The following is a 16,847-nucleotide window of genomic DNA, read 5'->3' as shown; positions in this document are numbered from 1 at the left end:
TGCTCGCCATCATGGAGCTGAGGTACCCGGCCTGCCCTCCCAGCCCCAGCCAGTGCTGTGTGCAGCCAGACAGGCCAGCCTCTTGGCATGGCCAGTTCTCCAGGGTGTTCTCCCCTCTGCTCCTCCCCCATCTTCTGATTCCCCTGGGCACGTGGCACCGGGTCATGGGGCTGGTGCATGGGCGCTGGCAGAAGTGGGTTGGTGGTGGAGGATCCTTCGGTGCCTGGCGACCTCTCCAAGTGGCCTTATGAAGATGTGGGGGAGGGAGTGAGGGGGTTCGGACCGGTCCCCTCTGGGACCCCACAGGCGATGGCTCTGTGGGGAGAGGGGCAGTTGGGTGCCGCTGAAGCGGAGCAACTGGAATCGCCGCCAGCTGCGTCACACCGGCAGCTCAGCGACTCCCTGTGGCTGAGAGGCTGGGCAGGCTGAGCCCTGGCACGTGACACTGTCTGTGCCATGGGGGGCTCTCTCTCGGTGCCACTGGCATCCTGCTCTGAGCTTCCCAGAAGCCTGCCCTTCAGGCATCCGGAGGGTGGCGGATGCTGCGGGCTGGAGCTCGGCTCTCGCAGTTGGCTCAATAGGTTCCCCAGGAATGGGAAGGGCAGGCGGGGCAGGTGCTGGAGTGGCTCTCCCCACTGGACATGGGCTTCCTGAGGTCAGGGCAGGCAACAGCATTGGCCGTGATCCCATCTCTGCCGGGGTGGACAGGGGTGGTGGTGATTTGCATAAGCAGTGGGCCTAGCTGTTCCTCACTGGCTGCCGCCTGCCTTGACAGGCGTGGCTGTGTCCTGCAGGGGGCAGCTCGAGTAGTCACCTGGCACCTCATGGCATGTGCTGGGGCCATGCTCTGGCAGTGGGGGTGAAGGGGTTAATGCCGTCTGGGCAGTCCCCACCTTCCTGCCTCCCTGTGCCCTGTCCACCGTGCTGAGAGTAATGGGCAGAGGCAGATCTTGGATCCCTGCCTGGATTCTGCCCTACTGAGGCCTGATGCAGCATCTCTCTGCTGGCCCGGACTGTGCAGCTGCAGTCCAGATGGCTGTGGAGGGAGGGTCTCTTGCCCCCAGCGGGGCAGGATTGGCAGACTCCTTTGCACTGTGGCCGCTGGGTTCAGAGGCGCTTTTGTGCCAATAGATTCTAGTCTCCCGTCCATGCCGTTTGCGGGATGTTGTTTTACGGCAAAGCACAGTGATCTCCACCTCAGCCTGCTGGTATGAGAAAAGACAGTACCGGCTCCCTCCACCGCCCCCTGGCCTATTCTCATCCTCCATCCCCCAGCTAGAGCCCCTGCAGGTGTTTCCATGTCCTGGGACCCTGCGGCCAACATTCACGCATCAGTCTCGCCACAGCCCTCCAATCCGCACGTGTCTCTTCTCTTAGCAATGTGAAGCCACCACTGTGGGGAATGGAACAATCCAACCTGCTCGCCACCTGCTTCTCCAGCATCTTCTCCCTGCCTCCAGCACAGACCATCCAGGGCATGGAGGCTGCTCTGAACACCAAGGTAAGCCCCAAACTGGCTGTGAAGAGCCACCCCAAACCGAGTGGGAATTCTGCCAGTCGCTCGTGTACCTGCCCCCTGGGTTACCTGGCACTGGCATAAGAGTGTAATGATCACAGCTTCTTGGCAGGACTTCAGCTCAGGAACTGCGGCAGCAAAGCACAGGCCCCACGGCCGCAGAAAAAGGAGTAACTCCCTCATGGGGTAGCACTAGTAGGCATTTATCCTTCACATGCACCGGCAATTAGTGGGGAACAGACACTCCCTTCACAAGCACATTCATCCCCAGTGCATGGCTGGGGGCACAGGCCTGAGATCGGCTGCTTCAGACCCACACAGGCCAGGGGAACTGAAGCTTGGCTGGAAATCTTCCCTCCCCGTCCAAATGCGGAGTCCTTTTGGACTCTTCCAGTGGGTTAGACTGTGTGCAGTGGCCTTCCTGGGGACAGCAAAGGCAGGTGGGGTCCTGTTGCCAGGAGGAGTTTGCAGTAGGTCCCCTGCAGGTACAAGTGAGGGGATGAGCTGGAATACCAGGGGCTGCTGTGACCTGGGGCATGTCACACGCCAGGGCATTGGTTCCTCGCCTGGCTGGGTAACACCACTTGCTCTGGTTTCTCCTCTGCTCTGCACGCAGACTCTGAAAGCCATGGATGAGATGCTGAAGGCCTTGGTGTGCGGGGATCAGAAGTCCAACCTTGTGGTGCTGCAGAACATCTTGGAGGTCTGGAGGCGTGGGGGCAGGAAGGGGACTAGACCTGTAGCTGGGGTGGGGCTTGGGAACCAAGGCTCCATTTAATCCCAAGCATGGGACACCCCCGTGCCTTCTGTTCCTCAGAGTACGTTCTATACAAAGGTTCTTGGGCTGGAGAACCAAGTGCCCCTGCTATATCTGGGAGACGGGATCTGCCGTGATCTGCACTGAGCCCGCATCTGACCCTGGCATTCATGCCCTGCCCTTGGCTGGGTGCAGGGCCTTGCCTCCAGAGCCCATCAACACGACAGCTGAGCTGCCTGGGGGCAGGGTGGGGTTGCAGAGTGATGGCAAATCTCTTGCAGCCCTTCTCAGCAATCACACTGGGATCCCTGGGCTGTGGGCCCGGAGCATCACTCATGGGCCCACCCACCTGGCCAGAGCCCAGAACTAGATTTCCCCCAACGTTCTAGTTCTGGGGCCACAGGAAGTAGATTCTGTGGGTGGTTTGTGGTCCAAAAAGAGGGAAATGTTCTTGGCAGAGACTTGGTCTCCTCCATTCTGGAACCTGGGAAGAGGGAATCACAGAAGGCCCAGGCTGGAAGGGATCGCAAGAGGTCATCTACTCCACCCCCTGCACTGAGGTAGGGCCAAGCATTCCTAGACCATCTCTGAGGAGTGTTTATCCAGCCTGTTTTTTAAAACCTCCATGATGAGGAGTCCACCATTTTCCCCCACTGATTTACTTGGGGATTGGTCCTGTTTTGAACCGGGCGTTGGACTACATGACTTCCTGAGGTCCCTTTCGATGCTGAGATTCTATGATTCCCTAGGTCACCTGTTCCAGTGCTCAGCCACCCATAGAGTTTTTCCTAATATCTAACCTAAATCTCCCTTGCTGCAGATTAAGCCCATTACTTTTTGTCCTACCTTCAGGGGACATGGAGAACAATTGGTCACCATCCTCTGTGTAACAGCCCTTAACGTATTTGAAGACTGCTACAGGTGCCCCCTCTGTCCTCTCAAGAGGAAACATGCCCAATTCGTTCAACCTTTCTTCAGAGGTCATGTTTTCTAAACCACTGATCATTTTTGCTGCTCTCCTCCGAACTGGCTCCAGTTTGTTCACATCTTTCTTAAAGCGTGGTGCCCAGAATTGGACACAGTGCTCCAAGCTAATACACCTCAGAATGACATTTCCCTTTTTCACAACAGCATCACACTGTTGATTGCTATTCAGTGTAAGACCCATGATAACCCCCGGATCCTTTTCTGCAATAGTGGCACCTAGCCGGTTATCCCGCACTTTGTTTCTATGCATTTGATTTTTCCTTCCCACGTGCGTTATGTCACATTTGTTTTGACTGAAGTTCATCTTGTTGACTTCAGACCAACTCTCCAATTTAGCAAGCTTATTTTGAATTCTAACCTGTCCTCCAAAGTGCTTGCAACCCCTCCCAGCTTGGTGTCATCCACAAACTTTAAAAACATACTCTCCTCTCCGTTAACCAAGTTGTTAATGAAAATATTGACTAGTACTGGATCTGGCACACCCCTGGGGGAGCCCACTTGAGACACCCTCCCAGTTTGCAAGTGAGTCAGTGATAACTCCTCTTTGAGTACGGTCTTTCAATAAGTTGTGCGCCCACCTTATAGTAATCTCATCTGAATCATATTGGCTTAGTTTGCTTATGAGAATGTCTGGTGGAACTGTGTCAAAAGCCTTACTGAACTTCACATCCATCATCATATACTGCCTCCCTGCATCCACTAGGCAAGTAACCCTGTCAAAGAAGGAAATTAGATTTGTTTGGTATGGTTTGTTCTGTACAAATCCTGGGTGGCTATTCCTTATCACCCTATTATCTCCTCTAGGTTCTTACAAACTGTTTAATACTTTGTTCAGTATCTTTCTGGGTACCAAAGTTAGGCTGACTGGTCTCTAATTCCTTGGGGCCTCCTTTCTGAAGATATTCCCCTTTCTGAAGATAGGTTCTGGGTCTGCCCTTTTCCAGTCCTCTGGGACCACAGCCCTCCTAAAGGTTCAGACATTACTTAGCCTAGCTACATCGAGGGTGAATATCAGGAGGCTCTGCCAACTTAAATACATCTAACTGACCTAAATTGTCTTTTACCTGTTCTCTCCCTAGTCTGGCCTGTATTCCTCCCCCCTTGTTGTTAATATTGTGTTAAGCATCTTGTCGCCATTTACCTTTTTAGCGAAAACTGAAGCAAAAAAGGCATTAAACACCTTGGCTTTGTCTGTGTCATCCATTATTTGCTCTCCTTCCCTGCTGAGTAGTGGCCCCACACTTTCCTTTGTCTTTCTCTTGCTCCTAATGCATTTATAGAGCTGCTTCTGATTGCCTTTTATGTCCCTTGCCAGATAGAACTCATTTTTGCCTTAGCCTTTTTGATTTTCACCCTATGTGCTTGTGCTATTTTTTGGTACGTCTCTTTAGCAATTTGTCCCAATTTGTTTCTCTCAGTTCCTGTTCCCCAGGACCACGTCCAAGGAGGTGCATGGGCAGCTGAGGGCAGTGGTAAGGATCAGCTGGCTGATCATACTCATCGCTGGGCACCACAAATTCAAGGTGAGCAGCCTTTGACCCTGGCCGCCTCCTAACTGCATTGAGCAGCCTCATTGTGCAGCGCTTCCTGGCAGGGAGAAGGCGGGTCTAGAATAGTGACTCAGGAAGATCCTCGGTAGGAGTCCAGTCTCGGTAGGAGTCCAGTCTAACGAGCACTGATGTCGACGGGTCTGTCCTCTGACTCCAGTGTGCTTTGGGTTGAGTCCCATAATTCTATCTCCAAGGACTCTCTCCGCTGTTCCCCTAGGACCAAAGTCTGCTCCACAGGGTCAGTGCATTTACACAGGATGGCCCTGAGAGCACCCTCTGAAATCAGGTGTCTGTTCACCCCCTTTGTCAGTTGTCCCCAAGATACTTTGGCATCAGCTCCTGCCAGGCTGCCAGATGAATGCCCCCTGCTCTGGGTGCTCAGGGCCATTTCGCTGCTGCAGCTGCTCCATCCCCTCTGTGGCAGGGCCTCCCCTCTGGCAGCTGGAAGGGGGCGCTTGGATGACGTGCCCCCAGAGGCTGGGGCAGCGGAACAGAAGGAGGGAGGTGGGAGAGGACAGAGTGAAAGGGATGGGAGGAGCCAAAGGAGCCAGAGCAATGAGGAGTGGATGTGGGGAGGCTGTGCAGACAGCAAGAGAGGAGCACAAGGGGCTTGGTGCAATGTGGGGAAGAGCAGGGAGCCAGCGCAGAGGCTGCAGGAGGGGTAAGGGAAGGTCTGGAAGGAAGGGGAGACGAGAGGAGAAGGCTGCAGGAGAGAGCCAGCAGGCTGGGCACAGTGCAGAAAGTGGGGGCTTTGGGGAGCTTCAGGATGGAGTGAGAGAGGCGGGATGCAGAGCAGCGGAGTCCAAGGTGACCCCAAGCTCCTGGGCCTGAGGTCAGTGGAGGGAGGGGGATGGCAGAAGGGGCTGGGATGAGGAGCTTGCCCTTGAGATGGAGACTGGATGTTAGTTCATTTGTTACCAGGGTTCTCACTTGGGGGCAATGTTTGCTGACTTTGCTACCCAGATTTCCCATCCCTACTGAGCTTTCCTCAGCCCCTGGTGTTAAGCCCCATGGCTCCTCCTGCTCTCATTGTCCCCGGTCTCTCTACGCTGGGCTCTGCCTCCCCTGGTTCTAACCCATCGCTAGTACAATGGCAGGGGGACACACTGCACCGGTCCTACAGGAACAAGTGACTCCCTTTGCTCCCTCTCTCCGTCAGGGAGTGGAGGAGTTCAGAGTCCTGGGCCAGCTGGTGGGGTGTCCCACTCTGTGCTGTGCTGAGCAGGAGCAGGAGATCTTGCGATGAGTTGTGGTTGGACTTCACCACCTCTACTCCTTCATGCTGTGGCAAAAATGTAAGAGCACTGGAGACCCTTGTCCTTTCTAAATACACTGACATGGGGTTTCCAAAGAGAGAAAACATATTAAAAGAACACTTCCACCTTTACTGCATCCTTTTAAACAGTCTCCATCTAGTAATGAGCCTACACCATTGCTAGGATTTCTTTTGTTCCTAATACACTTAAAAAAAACCCCCTCCTTATTATCCTTAGTTCTGCAAGCCATGGAGTTTCCCCTAATGTCTTTAGCTTCCCTTGTCCATATTTTACTCTTCATAACTTACATAAGAATGGACCTACTGAGTCAGACCAATGGTTCATCTAGCCCAGTATTGTGTCTTCTGATAGTGGCCAGTGTGCCTCATGCTCCAGAGGGAAAGAACTGAACAGGGAAATTTTGAATGATCCACCCCCTGTCATCCAGTCCCAGCTTCTGTTAGTTGGAGGTTTAGGGACATGCAGAGTATGGGGTTGCAGGCCCTGATCATTTTGGCGATATAAAACGTGATAGCTGTAAATTGTAAAAAAAAAAAAAAAAATCTATTGAAAAGAGCTTTGTGACTATCTGTGTTTCTGTTCGAAGGTCTCAGTGGCCCTTAAGTGAGCTAAAAGTTTTAAAGGAGCATCTTGGTTTGTTTTCAAGGAGCTGTATGTCTGTTAATAAAAAAAATAGTTTGTGAGAACCTAGCTCTTATGTCTTTGTGTAAAAGATACCCATTTACAGCAAAAAACTGAAATGTAGTTGTATAATCATGTAATGCAATCATGTAATGAAATGTAGTTGTAGAATTATGTGGGGGGGGAACCCTAAAAATGTGCTTACAATTAAAAAAAAAAACCCAGGGATGGTTCAGACATGTGTTTGAGTACAACAGAGCTGACCCATCCTGTTGAACTGAATGGGTTTAACCACACCCCCACTGAATAGTCAGGGTAACTGACATTACCCACCCTTGTTGCCATCAGGGTTAATCGTATTAGTAATAAGAAATTAAATTTGAATGGGGTACACCCACAGTAAGGGAGGTGGGTGGGTGGGTGAGGATGGCGAGATTTAATATGAAAGGAAATAAAACCTCAGGAGTTGATAGATGCTATTAGACAGTTAAAAATATGACCCCAGCAGTTGGTAGAACTCTATTGGACAGTTTAAATATAACCCCAGCAGTTCATTGAATGCTATGGGTCACTCTTTCTAGCAACTTAAAGTCATTAAAATAATATATTTACAAAACTAAAAATTTCAAGGGTTCACAAACCTCCACCATACTTTAGAACAAACATTTGCGCTAAAGACAATCAAACATTTAAAAGCTCTGGGTATTTCTAGGGTGCTTGCTATGGTTGTGGTACACCCATTTCATTTCAAAAACAACCCCCAGACTTTAAGCATGAAAGAAATATGTTTAAAAAACAAACGAACAAGCCCCAAGATATTCACTGATATCTGCAAGGGGCTCCACAGGTGGAAATGGGTACAGTAACGTTAAGGATTGTTGTGTATGGTGATTTACTGCTTAATACTGTAACAAGGCCCCAAAGAAAAATGTATTTTAACTAAAAGAAAAAAATAGCCAAAAGGAACCCAGTTGTACAGACAACTGAATTCCCCCACCCCAGATCACAAAAGGGAATGTTAGGGGAGGGGGGTCTAAAATGGTTTTTAAAAGTTGGTTTTTAAAAGCAGTTTGATTTTTATTCTGAAACAAAAAGGGTTTGTTTTTTTAAATGGGGTTGTTTGTCTTCTTAAAAGAGTTGGCTTGAATGATTCAATTGTTAGTAATTCAGGGGCCTAAGCTATACATAAGTGTGGGTGTTTAAGAAAGTATTTTGTTGCAAACTGTTGGTTTGGTGTTTTAAACTGCTGGGGTGTGTGAGTTTGTGCAAAACATAGGTGTGGTTATAAAAAATATATATTGCTGGGTTTCTTAAACAGAAGTTATAGGGCTGCAAACTATTGGTTTGGTGTGTTTCAAACTAACAGGTGTTTCTGGGGAAAAATGTGTTTTAAAATGGATTTTAAAAGTTGGTTTTCAAGCAGTTTGGTTTTTATTTTGCAAAATGAGATGTGTTTTTAAAAAATGTTTCTGGGGTTGTTATTTTGTTAAAGTGATAGAAATAAACTCATAATCTGTGTTTGTTGTACAGCCTGAAATGGGTTATTTTGTTTTAAAGCTATGACTTTTTAAAAAGAAAAACACCCTAATGAGTATTTTATTTTTTAAGTTTACAAGACCGTTTCATCATAATAATGTTGTCTGCTCCACAGTATGATCAGAACACAAGAGATCCTCAGGCCAGAGGGTAAACAAGCTCAAAAGAAAAAGGAAAGAGGCAGCTGAAAAGAAAAATTCACCAGCATCAACGGCTGATGGATGGATGAAGCCCAGTAAATATATTTCACTTTTTGGTTTGGTTATTTGATGAGGTTGTGTATTTTAAGTAAATACATAGGTGTGGGTGAGAAAGATGGTAAAGTGTAAGCATCCTGGTCTGAAAGCCAAGCTATTACCTGTCTCCTGTTTAAAGTTTTACTATGCTTTTTGGACACTTGAAAATGAGGTTCACCCCGCCAAAGCTCCCAGCTTCCCCGGCGGTGTAATATCTTTTCTTTAACAGAGCAGTCTGCGTAGACATGACATGACTGTTACTAGGACCAAAGTCTGCTCTGCAAGGTCAGTGCATTTACACAGGATTGCCCTGAGAGCAGCCTCTGAACCCAGGATTTTGCTCACCCCCTTTGTCAGTCACCCCCACGATGCTTTGGCATCAGCTCCTGCCAGATGAACACCCCCTGCTCTGGGTGCTCGGGGCCATTTAGCTGCTCCATCCCCCCCGCCCCCCGTGTCAGGGCCTCCCCTCCGGCAGCTGGAGGGGGGCACTTGGACGATGTGCCCCCAGAGGCTGGGGCAGGAGATAGGCCTTGAGTTATATTGGCCCGTGGTGCTCCTGCTCCTTGAATATTCATGAGGATGGGCCTGGCTCCAGTAATGTTTGGGCCCCGGGCCCCATGCTCTGGGGGGCCCTACGCCATGGCTTGGCGACGTGGGGCCCTCTCACCGTGGGGGTGGCTTCCCCTCCCCCCCCCCAGCTCCCTGCGTGCTGTGGAGAGTCTGGGCCCAGGCAGGGCAGCTCCGCATGTTGCCTCCGTCCCCGCCCAGCGCTGACCCTGCTCCCAGCCCATTGGCCGGGAACCACGGCCAATGGGAGCTGTGGGGGGCGGTGCCGGAGCTGCCTGGCCACGCCTCCACACTAGGGCCGGGGAGAGAGGTGCAGCAGAGAGAGCAGCTGGAGTGTGTTACTGTCAGACAGTGATGGGCACCCTGGGGCTGGCATTAAATGCAAAGTACAGAGGGGGTTTCCTGGGGGGGACTATAGCAAGCCCCCACAGAGCAGACCCAGGCTGCAGCTGGCTCCGTCCATCAATCCCTATGCCATACAGAGACCCACACAACCCTGTCCCCCCTCCCGCCCCCCGCAAAGACCCCCACCGGCCCTTGTGCACCCATCACCCCTCTCTGGACAACCCCCCCCCTTTGTGCCTCCAGAGACGGCTCCTCTCCCCACCATCCCGCTCCCTACAATCTCCCCCTTTGCCTACCCCTCCTTCCCAAGCCCATTGGCCGGGAGGCTCCCAGCCTGTTGGCCACCATGACTAATGGGAGCTGCGCCTGACGCAGGGTGCCTGCTTGCAGATGCAGACCTGCCTGGCTGGACTTCCACAACACGGGAGGGAGAGCCACAGGTGAGCAAGCCCTGGTCATCATCATCACAGGCCTAGCAATTCTCTGGGTATTTAATTTCACTTAGGCAAGTAATTCAGTCTACTCTTCCTTTCCAGACAGTTTGTGGCTTTTCCTGTGAGAAAACTTACAATTTCTTTGCAAAGAAGTCCATTGATAGTTTTTCACTTGAGAAGTATATTTTCTGGTTGTTCATAAGCTCGTTTATTTTGTTAACTCAGTTTCATACGCAATTTTAAAAGTCACTTGAATTGTACCTGTTTTTTTTTTCTATTGGTCCAAAACCACATGGAAGATGTGCAGATTTTTATTTCTGTGGGCCAAACCAGTCAAGGTTCCTTCCCCACTCCAAACTCTAGGCTACAGATGTGGGGACCTGCATGAAAACCTCCTAAGCTTACTTTTACCAGCTTAGGTTAAAACTTCCCCAAGGTACAAACTATTTTACCCTTTGCCCTTGGACTGCCACCAAACTTTATCTGGGTTCCTGAAAAAACATAGTTTGGACACGTCTTTCCCCCCAAAATCCTCCCAACCCTTGCACCCCACTTCCTGGGAAAGGTTTGGTTAAAAATCCTCACCAATTTGCATAGGTGACCACAGACCCAAACCCTTGGATCTCAGAACAATGAAAAAGCATTCAGTTTCCTTACAAGAAGGCTTTTAATAGAAGTAAAAAAGAATCACCTCTGTAAAAGCAGGATGGTGAATACCTTACAGGGTAATTAGATTAAAAACACAGAGAATCCCTCTAGGCAAAACCTTAAGTTACAAAAAAGACACACAGACAGAAATATTCATTCCATTCAGCACAGCTATTTTCTCAGCCATTTAAAGAAATCATAATCTAACACATACCTACCTAGATTACTTACTAAATTTTAAGACTCCGTTCCTGTTCTGTCTCTGGCAAAAGCATCACCCAGACAGACACAGACCCTTTGTTTTTTCTCCCTCCTCCCAGCTTTTGAAAGTATCTTGTCTCCTCATTGGTCATTTTGGTCAGGTGCCAGCGAGGTTACCTTTAGGTTCTTAACCCTCTACAGGTGAGAGGATTTTTCCTCTGGCCAGGAGGGATTTTAAAGGGGTTTACCCTTCCCTTTATATTTATGACAGACCCAGCTTACCAAGTGATCCAGATCACAGTATCTCCATAACATCCCCCGTTTATACAAGGGAATTCCCTCTTCAGTCACCTTCACCTGTTGCTGTCCCTGTTCTCTTTCCTTTTCTCCAGGATCTGCATGTGTCATTTTTGGGGGGAGTTCTGCTCCTCTCTTTGCCCTGGAACAGGGTAGCACAGCCCCTGAGATTTCCCTCCTCAGTCTCCACGGGTCAGTGACATGTCTCAGTCATGTCTTTTTAATTTTTCTCTTTTCGAAAGTAAATTGCTGTATTTCTGTGTCTTCATATGACCCCTGACCCTGTTGAATGCAGATGATTGGAAACTCCTTCTCCCATCATTTCTATTTCCATTCTATCCTTCTACAGATGAAGTGACCAAACTACACTCAGGATTGGTGGTGAAGGAAAGAAAGATATTTCTGTGAAATAGCGATGTACTCTGTGGGCATTCTGGTATTGATTTCACTGAGGGTTCAACCAGAGAGCACTTCTGGCTTCTCCACTAGTCAGTACTCAGCTCAGCATTGACTTTAAACTATATTCGTAGATTGTCATGGAAATATCCCACTGTGTGAAAATGATTAGTATTACTGGGGTTTTTAGTAACAACTCAGTGACTTGTTACTTGTTTTAGCCTTATTGCTTCAGTGGAAACCCAGATTCTTATTAACCCTCCTCTTGTCATTATTTTCTATTCAATTTATTTATTGTCCTAGCAGAAATATTCATCCTCTGTATTTATCGCTAATGGGAATTCTTTTTACCATTTCCTTCAGTTCAGGTGGGAAGTACCCAGAGAGAATTTCCCATTTATCTCCTTGGATTCAGGAAAAGTTTCAGATCTGAATTAGGTTTAGTAACAACCATGTTGCTCATCTCAGAATGTTCTCTTGCCGGTGTCTCACTTTTACCACATGCCTGATAGAACATTTAGTGTCAACCCACCTCCCATCAAACAGCCAGGCATACCCAGAGGTGGCCCGTCCTTGTCTCCTGGTTTGTTGTATCTCAGCCTCTCCCTGTGATGAACCATGGAAACTTCACAATTCATCTGGCAAGAAAAACTTCCACAACAAGGAAGACTTTCAGAAAGGATTTAATATGCAAAAAGGCACAAATTCAAGATGAAGAAATTATAGGCATAAAAAAGCAGGAAACTTCCATCCCTTGAAACAATAGAGAATTATGCAAAGAAAGTTTATGAATCTTTTCCCTCTCACACTTGTAGTTCTTGCAACTTCACACAAATCTTATAAAAACACCTGCTTTGTCTATCAAACTGGAAGGGACTGTCTCTGGACCATCAGAACAGAGGGAGCATTTCTAAGAGAAAGAGGTGAAGCGTTTACATCAGCACAAGGTTATTTTGTCCAATCACACTGTTCTGATATTGTGATCCCCCAGAGTCACAATGTCCCACATCATCATAACCTGTGTCTCCCAGAGGCAGGAACAGGGTTTCCTTCTCCATCCCAGATACACCTTCACTCCTTCGCGAGTGCAGACTCCCACCTGAAAATACCAAGGGAGACACATACAGTCAGTGGATCCACTCTATGGTGATGGGCAGCAGTAGAGCAAGGCGGCGTTTACAGCAGTGGTTCTCAAACTTCTTTGATCACCCCCCTTCTTTGTGTCCATTGTAGTTGACGCCCCCCACCCCCACCACACAAGTACATCTACCGATTTACAAAAATCAACGTGCAACTCTCACTAAATATGAACAGCAGTCGGGCATTGAGTCACAAAGAGCCATTTAAGTACATAGCTCCCTGGCCGTCAAGCTCTGAAGGCAGGACTACCGCCAGCAGCAGCGGAGAAGTAAGAGTGGCAACACCATACTCTGCCATCCTTACTTCTGTGCTGCTGCTGGTGGCGGCGCTGCCTTCGAAGCTGGGCGCCTGGAAAGTAGCTGCTCCTCTCTGCTCTGGCTTCTCATGCCGTCCCAGAATATATTCTGTGCTCCATGGTTTGAGAACCTTTGCTTTACGGTGTGGGTTGGAATTGTTCCCCCTTCAGTCTTCTGGCTTGGTCTAGAACAAGTTCTAATCCATCATCTCGATACATAGTCTAGAAATTAAAACCTTTGGTTTCCAGACCAGCTAACACTGCCCATTGCCAGCTATAGCTACCTGTACATTGGTGAAAAAAATCCCAAGCACTTACCAGCCAGGAGCACTTACTTAAGGACATCAGAACTGTCACTCTGCCCTAACAATGAAGATAAGCATCAAGTACTAAGCAACGCACATTTCATCACCACTGCACCTCCTCTGCTCATGGCACAACAGGGAGGGGAGTGGAAATTTAGGCCAAGGATAATAGGCAAAGCTCGACTTTTACAGGAAGTGTCATGGGCTCTTTAGCATTTGTACAGCAGTAACATGACTTTGGTTTATAAGATTCTGCCCAAAAGATACACGTTCAGTAAATAGGTAGGAATCCAGTACATCAAGAGTAGGGCAGCCACACCCAAGGATTTGAACCTAGAGCTTGAGGGAATCCGAGCTATCTTGCTGGTTTGACCAGGAAGTACCACCCAGCACAGATCCTACTTTTCCTCTCTCTATTTCAGGCACTGAAGCCTCTTCTTTGAGGGAATGGAGAGATGAGAGAAGGAGAGTTTTTCTCACAGGCGTTGGGTTGGCCAGGGCTGTTCCCTTGCTGTGTACCCCACATTTCCAGCTACCCCACTTTGCAGAGACACTGTGAAGTGCAAACAGTTTTCCACTCACCTGTCTGTGCATCACTGTCCCTGTCACTCGCCCCAGTGCCTTTTTCACCATTCTGCCCCAAGCCAGGGTCACCTTCAGGGACAGACACTTCTCTGGCATCATCGTAAACAGCCCCTGGGACATCTCCAGGCAGGGCTGGGGCATCTGACATGAAGATGTGCAGTAATTAAGAGAATATTCACAGTGAAGACAGAAATAAACTACAAGCTGCAGATGCACCAGCCTCACTGATCCCTGGGGGATCTCTCAGCACTTAACTTCCACCTTCAGGGCATTAAGAGAAGCCCTCCTCTGAAACCCTGAGACTGGGGGATTTCACATATCACATTGATTTGATATGTTTCAGGAGCTAATTGAGAGGATCCTAGAGCTCCTAGATTACAAGTGTGGGACGGGGGGAGGTCTAGAAAGGGTGTCTGGGATCTAGTCCAGAGGGATTACTCCACAAGGCATTTGGTTACAATAATTACAAACAGAAATGACTTGGAATTGCCCAGAGCTTGTCCCTGGCTTCCTAAACTTGACATTACTTTAAAAATGACTTTTCAGTGCATTCTCCTGATAAAGTTTACCCCATAAACTGCCATCAGTCTCCAACGTACTGACACCACTTGGAGCTGAGCCAGCTAATAAGGTCGGGACATGGGTCCTTGGGTGTAAAATCTCTATGTCCCGCCCAGCACAGCGTGTCTGACACAGATGTATATAAGCTGGGGCAGTGACCTGAGCCAAGTATAGCATGGGCAGCTCCTGAGCAAACTGCTCCTTCAGTCCCTGCAATGGGCCTTTATTATGCCTTAGGACATCACATGCTTCCCTACCCCTGGGCCTCCACACAGCTCTTGTCATGCACCTGGTCAGCGCCCCCAGCATTACGCTAATAGACAATACTGGTGGGTGAACTTCCTGGTTTTCTTAACAAACCACTATTGTCCCTACTGAGAAATACAGTTAGTTTTTCGTCAGGGTGACGTTGCTTCCAGGAGGCGGATTCACTGCTCACCTCGGCCGTCTGGAGTCTGGGGGATGTCGTTCAAGGCAGGCTCCTCCACGTTATCGTAATCCAACTGAGACCCCCCTGGGGAAACTCCCTCTGGAACAGCAAACACCACACTCAGCCCATGACACCAGCAGCGTCTCTTCAGTGCAGGTGGCCCTTCTAACTAGAGCTGTGTATCATGGCACGTGAGATTGTCGGGCTCAACGGGTAGTGATCAATGGCTCCATGTCTAGTTGGCAGCCGGTATCAAGTGGAGTGCCCCAAGGGTCGGTCCTGGGGCCGGTTTTATTCAATATCTTCATAAATGATCTGGAGGATGGTGTGGATTGCACTCTCAGCAAATTTGCAGATGATACTAAACTGGGAGGAGTGGTAGATACGCTGGAGGGGAGGGATAGGATACAGAAGGACCTAGACCAATTGGAAGATTGGGCCAAAAGGAATCTGATGAGGTTCAATAAGGATAAGTGCAGGGTCCTGCACTTAGGACGGAAGAACCCAATGCACAGCTACAGACTAGGGACCGAATGGCTAGGCAGCAGTTCTGCGGAAAAGGACCTAGGGGTGACAGTGGACGAGAAGCTGGATATGAGTCAGCAGTGTGCCCTTGTTGCCAAGAAGGCCAATGGCATTTTGGGATGTATAAGTAGGGGCATAGCGAGCAGATCGAGGGACGTGATCGTTCCCCTCTATTCGACATTGGTGAGGCCTCATCTGGAGTACTGTGTCCAGTTTTGGGCCCCACACTTCAAGAAGGATGTGGATAAATTGGAGAGAGTCCAGCGAAGGGCAACAAAAATGATTAGGGGACTGGAACACATGAGTTATGAGGAGAGGCTGAGGGAGCTGGGATTGTTTAGCCTGCAGAAGAGAAGAATGAGGGGGGATTTGATAGCTGCTTTCAACTACCTGAAAGGGGGTTCCAAAGAGGATGGCTCTAGACTGTTCTCAATGGTAGCAGATGACAGAATGAGGAGTAATGGTCTCAAGTTGCAGTGGGGGAGGTTTAGATTGGATATTAGGAAAAACTTTTTCACTAAGAGGGTGGTGAAACACTGGAATGCGTTACCTAGGGAGGTGGTAGAATCTCCTTCCTTAGAGGTTTTTAAGGTCAGGCTTGACAAAGCCCTGGCTGGGATGATTTAACTGGGAATTGGTCCTGCTTTGAGCAGGGGGTTGGACTAGATGACCTTCTGGGGTCCCTTCCAACCCTGATATTCTATGATTCTATGATTCTATGAGAGGGGAAGTCGCAGGGGCCCATGCTGAGAAGGGCACAAGTCAGAGAACTACAGTAAAACAGGAGTCCCAGAAATAACAAGGGGCCAATCCTGTCCCTGCAGAATCCAACAGCAGCTCTTTCACGTGTTTCCGTGGGAGCAGGATCTGGGCCTGTGCTGAGATAACAGGTTGGAACACGGGCACTGCCAGGCCAGAGCCGGCCTGTGTGGATCCAGCTGATCTCTGCAGACAGGTTTGAATTTTCCTGTTACACTGGGGAGGGGGAACCTCCCCTCTGCAGGAATTAAAGCTCCTACTGGGAGGTCACTGGCCTGATCCTTTGTGAGCTCCTGCTCTCCACTGGCCTCTTAGGCAGCCCAGGGCTCAGCTTGGCAGCGCTCCAGCTTCTCAGCAGAACTGGCTCATCTGCTCAGTGTCTCCTCCCCCAGCCACAGGCTAAACTCCCACAGGGCCCAAATCATGGACTCCCTTGAGAGCAGCTCGGGGAGAAATGCCGCCCCGTTTATGATTAGAGATGGGGCCAGGCCCGGAAGTTCAGGTCCAGGATTTTGCTTCAGCCTGTTACAGCGACAGGTGCCAGCCCCAAAACTGAGATCCAGAGCTGGGGTCAGAATCTGCAAATCCCTCTGCCCCCCAAAGTTCTGGTGGGTTTGGATCAGTGAGTTGGGTTGCGCCCATCTGTAATTATAACATAGGACAATCTTCCTCTCTCTCTCGGGGACAAGAGATGAGCCCTGCTGGGCACTGACGCCTTCCACCAAAAGAGACTGACCCGTCTCCTCCAGCTCCACACCTGGGGAGGTCACTGGGAGCCACTCCGAGGGGTGTGTGCTCAGGAGATGGTCACATGTTCCCATCCTGAGATTCTGACAGAAATCCTGTTCAATGGGATGAGACCCGACTGTGTACAAT

At 49.4% G+C, this 16,847-nt stretch overlaps 1 non-coding gene and 1 pseudogene across 1 annotated transcript; one reads left to right on the top strand and one right to left on the bottom strand.

Moving 5' to 3' along the window:
• The first annotated feature begins 2,175 nt into the window (after positions 1–2,175).
• Positions 2,176–9,554, top strand: LOC140898943 (uncharacterized). Its single transcript, XR_013634752.1, has 3 exons — positions 2,176–2,219; positions 4,679–4,783; positions 8,360–9,554. It is a non-coding gene; the product is annotated as an uncharacterized LOC140898943 (transcript).
• Positions 9,555–12,319: 2,765 nt separating this feature from the next.
• LOC140907395 (antigen WC1.1-like) overlaps positions 12,320–16,847 on the bottom strand; it is a 41,773-nt pseudogene continuing 37,245 nt past the window's right edge.

The sequence above is a fragment of the Lepidochelys kempii genome, chromosome 1, assembly GCF_965140285.1.
Source record: "Lepidochelys kempii isolate rLepKem1 chromosome 1, rLepKem1.hap1, whole genome shotgun sequence".
Taxonomy (NCBI): Eukaryota; Metazoa; Chordata; order Testudines; family Cheloniidae; genus Lepidochelys; species Lepidochelys kempii.
Note: the sequence above shows the minus strand (reverse complement) of the source record. Positions and strands in the feature narration are given on the sequence as shown.